This window comes from Egretta garzetta, unplaced genomic scaffold (assembly GCF_000687185.1).
Source record: "Egretta garzetta isolate BGI_Z169 unplaced genomic scaffold, ASM68718v1 scaffold389, whole genome shotgun sequence".
Classification (NCBI taxonomy): domain Eukaryota; kingdom Metazoa; phylum Chordata; class Aves; order Pelecaniformes; family Ardeidae; genus Egretta; species Egretta garzetta.
The window spans coordinates 223,683-228,658 of NW_009260766.1; the positions used below are offsets into that span (position 1 = coordinate 223,683).

The 4,976-nt window shown below is 44.8% G+C and overlaps 1 protein-coding gene across 1 annotated transcript in view; it reads right to left on the reverse strand.

Moving 5' to 3' along the window:
• CAMTA1 (calmodulin binding transcription activator 1) overlaps window positions 1-4,976 on the reverse strand; it is a 330,506-nt gene that overhangs the window by 51,272 nt on the left and 274,258 nt on the right. The gene's annotated exons all lie outside the window — the stretch shown is intronic.

Consider the following 4,976-nt stretch of genomic DNA (forward strand, 5'->3'; position numbering starts at 1 on the left):
ACCAGCGAAACCCCATCCCTGCTGCTTTTTGTCAGAACTGAAGGCGGCCTATAAAAAGCAACAGTAACGGTTATCGTTTCACTATTCTCTGCTCCCTAGTATCCACAGGCTTCCAAATGCCATTCCTAGATTAGGTACATACAGAGGAATAAACCTCAGTAGAACATCTTTCTCTATTTCAGTTTGCCCTTAATGGTGGCTCTCTAAGCTGAATTGTAAGGACTATCTGAACAGTGCGTGTTAGCTTTCATTAAAAACCTGAAATCAACAAAGTACTTGTGTTTCACTGAAGTAAAGCAGTACAATTCCAAGGAGCATTTTGGAATCTTTTTCTGTCTGGCATGAAAACAGAAGTTGTTAGTTTTACAATAAAATCAGCAGCTGAAAATATGCCAGTGTAATAGCAAATACAAACCTTTTGCCAGGTCTTCACTGTCAGATCCTGGTTGGCAGCAGTGAAGACTGACTCACTTTTGGGAGTCGCTAACAGACGCTACATGAGTTCCTCCTCGGACCTGGACAACTTTTCAATAATTTGGGAAAACGGATAGGAGGGCGACATTGCAGAACACGTGCAAACTGAAGGTTTCTGTTCCTGGAGACTCTCTTGGCCTGTTGGCTATTTAAAGAAGAATGCCAAACTGCACACACATAAATTCTTTGAATAAAGGCTCCCTCTCAGAACGTTTTAGATGCAGAATTTCCTAAGATAGTGGTATTATCAACCTGACTTACACTGGAAATAGCATTTGATAAAATACTTTCTCCATAACAACTGACTCAAAGCATCTTCTGTTGCCTTTAATGGCTTTCCAAGCAATTTATATGTGCACATTATTTATTTATCCTTCGTGTGCAGTAGAGCTCACTTGCAGATTTTGGAGAGCGCTGGTTGGTGGCAGCATCATTTCCAAGATGTCCCCGTGCCTGGCAGCTCGGGCCTGAAGAGCTGCTTCTTGTCAGGAGTGTCCCTGTCATGCTCTAGCAAAGCATGTTCCTTGCGTGTTGTATTAACCAGAATATACCAAATCAAAGTTAAAAGTCCCACGGACTTCACCTCTGTAGGATTATGCTCTAAATACACAGACCCCTCACGGTGAAGGTCCTTGATGTGAGGTTGTGAAACGCTGGCAACAGCACATCAGGCCGATAATGACTATACAACCAGAAGTATGGGCAGGCTCTGGAGCAACGAGCTGTAAGGTGCTTCATGCAGGAAGATCAGGAGCAAACGAGGGCACGTTTATGACAGCTAATGGCTGTCATCAAAGAGGCAGGAGATCATGTGAATCGCTGGTTCTCCTCTTCGATGCTGCGTATTTAGTACGTCGTACAGCCGGTGGAACAGAGCTCCTGGATCTGCTCTGTGAAGCAGTTTTATCACTTTTTTTATCGCCTGTTGCTGGGTTGCCTCACCACCCCTTGATGTTTCTTTGCCTAACAGCATGTCATCTTGGTCTAGCTTTATATGACAGAATTTGTATTTTTATTGGCCAGGCCGGATAACTTGCAGAAATATTGTAAATAAGGTTTACAAGTATTCTTTCTCATATCACTATTTAAAGTGCTCCAGTTAGTTTAGTAATGAGTCCCACTATGCTTGCTTGACAACCACATTTACTGTTATTGTACCCAACAGATTTTGCTTTCTAGTACATTCACAATTTTGAATTTCCTCTTAACAGTACCTGTTATTATGTCTAAGCTTAAGTTTGTATAACGCTTACCACCTCAGCACCTCCCCTCACATTCATTTTATTATTCTAGGTACATTATTCTGTCACATGTGATGTCATGCCTCGTAAGTGATGCTCAAATAGCAGCTTTGCAAGAAATATATCAACAGTGAGATTAAAATGCAGTAACGTATTTGGAACACTTTTGGCTATACTACATAAAGTTACTGAATGGTAATTATTCCTGAGAACCTTTGCATAAGTTACTCCTGGTTACTTCAGAAACGCTTTGCTAAAGCAGCGAGCTCCCAGAGGTGTTACCAGGTACAGAAAGCCTGTTTTACAGCAGTGTGTCAGAGCTTGCTCCCTACTGCTGCTAAATTCCATGACGAGCAGCATATTACAGGGGGCAAGTCTGGCAAGTGAATTGGGTCTCATGGCTTGTGTATTCACGATGATGGTTCGTAAGTCTGAATCCAGCTGTGAGCTGGAAGCCAAGAAATAACAGACAGCTTTATAGCTGGATACTTATAATATCAGGCCTATTATTTTCAGGTCCTTCCAGTATAACAAAGTCGCATCATGGATCTATTGCTGCTGAGGATGGGTCCTTCCCTAGCCTTGCTCTGGCTGATCCTTAAGGGCCCTGGCTGGCTCCAGCTTCTGTTCACATGGTGCGACTTTTTTTACTGCTTATGGTCCCCGTATGTTATGAAGATTATAAAATAAAAAGCCAGTGAAGGGTGACAGATTACAAAAAAATAATGTCTGGATGCTCAATGCAAATTATCCACTATCTTGGCAGAGCCAATATGCAGATTTTATCCCTCCCCCTTTTAAAGAAAAACTCCTGCGAGCTGGTGAGTTGTCAGTACCGAATACCAAATACTATCAAGATGGCTTTTAACATGTCACGCTTGGCTTCCTGACACATAATGAATCAGCAAGAAAGAACATTTCTATAGGGAAGAAAGTGCATTATGAAAGGAAGGTTAATAAAAAGCATACCCACACACTCTTCCTGTTTCTTAGCGGTTCAAAAAGTGAAACCACTGTAAAACGATGTCTGATTAAATATAGTAATAATGTAGGAACACAAAAAAAAAAAGGAAAAAAGACTGGGAAGTATTTTAATATGGATTTCTGTTCAGACTCCTCCTGCATTTCCTTATAATTTAAAATGAAAGCTGTGAACTGCTCCAACATTTTCCTTTCCATTGGTACCACGAACGGGTCTAAGAGCTGTTGCATTACAGCAGCAACGTACTCCTTGCCATGCACCCTCTGCACAGTGCCTGCAGCATCGAGGCAGCGGAGCAGGGGAGAGCTGCTGGTATCTCACTGGGTGCTTGGAGAAGTGAGGCTGGAGGGAGGCCCACAACTCCGAGTGCTAATGTTGCTCCTAGCAGAAATGCCTCCAACCTCTTTGTGAGCGTGGGCTCACACCTTTCTTCTCTTTCTTCCCTTCTGAAGAAAAGACAGTAACAATGACCTTCTGATATTGGCCTAGTGGCTCCCCATTCAATAGCCCTGTCAGGACTTTGTCTGACCATCATGAGCAAAGGAGTAAGAAATGACCTAGATTACCAGCAAAAAGGCAGTCGAGAAGCCAAAGGAAACTCGCACACAGGAAAACATGACTGTCCACGTTTCTTACAACACCCTGGCTATTTCTGCCTTCTTCCATGGCTGGTGGTATTCAGTCCTCCACAACTACCAGGTCTGCAGTCTTCCAGTCTTGCAGGCATCTTCCTCCTCCCCATCGCCTCAAGCCTACCTTGCTGTCTCTCCTTCACTCTAGACCAAACACCATCAATGGCTAAAACCCTGACCGTGTCCCTCTCTGTGGTTTCCTCTACCCTAAGCAAAACCTGTCCCTAAATTACCTTCCCACATTTAAATCCGATCACATCACCCTTCCTGAATGCTCTTAGACATTCCTTTTTGCCACTTCATTTTAAGCTTCCTGTTTCTATTTCAAAGCTCTTGCTCTTCTGTATCCTATATGTACAACATGGCTTACACATAGATCTATAAATACACTGCATAATGAAGCCATTCCTTATACCCTACCTGCTGCTGCTTTGCCCCATTTTGACAGGTAAGGGTCCTTTTTTTTTTTTTTTTTTTTTTTTTTGAGTAACAACAATGTCATCTCCCATCTGACATGAAGAAGTTGGATAGACTGACAGAGCTGGAATCTTTGGAATAATCAAGGCCTCTCCCTCGTGATGTATCTCGGACAGCCCGCTGCAAACCCTTGCATCAGTCCTGCCCTCGGCCATTCCTGACCAACACAAAATGTTTTAAAAATCCTACACGCGCCGACTCTAGCATGAGTGGGTCCTTTGTCCTATCGCCCTGCTGATGGGAAAGAAAGCTTGCCTTGCTTCCTACATCCTGCTCCACCAACTGTTGACACTGGGAGGCTGTTTCCATGGCAATGGTCAATTGGAAATGGCAGCCTTGCCCCTTCAATCTTCACCACGTTGGTGTTGATGACGATGGCGTTGTAAAGGCCTTGCTCTGATTTCTCAGTTTGGCTGGAGATTTTCATTAGATTTATCCTTTTGTATCCAGACACCCACACACAATTCAGCTTTGATTTTCCAGCCCTCTGCTTCCACTCGTCATTGGTTACGAAGGAAAGATTTCCTGAGCCTTGCTCAAATCACCATGTGCATTCGCCATTTCTTCATGATACTTCCTGAATTTTAATGTCTTTGTAAGGACTCGCACAGATGTTTTGCTCTTCGCCATCCTTTATGGAGAAGTCTTTCTTCCAAAATGAGACCTTTTCTTCAAGGTTTGCTCAGATGCAACCAGATGCTTAAGAGCAAGTGGGAAGCGCGTGCGGCTCAGTCACCCTCAAGAGGACCAGCACAACGCGACTCTTCTGAAGCTGGTCAGAGGGAGACTTCTGTGGCTTTTATTTACAGCTAAAGCCATTTTTAGTTACAGCCACCTGAAGTTCAAGGCTGCTCGCACGTGAAAGACCGGTGCCGAAGTGAACTCCCGCAAACCCTTCTCCTAAGCCATCTACACGGTAGAGACCTATAATGAAAAGCAGATGGCGCGAGGAGTTCTTGCCTTTGACAACGTCCATCAGGACAAAGCTGCTGTCGCTGGGCTGCTCCCTCCCGCGAGATTCCGAACCCGTGACCGGGCTGGCCAAGGCCTGGAGCGGCGCGCGGTTCGGTCAGCGCCGGAAGCTCCGAGCGGGGGCAAAGGGCCCCGGGCAGCCCGGAGGCCTCGTCCCGCCGCCCCCGCTGCCCAAGCGCCGGCTCCTTCATCATCAGC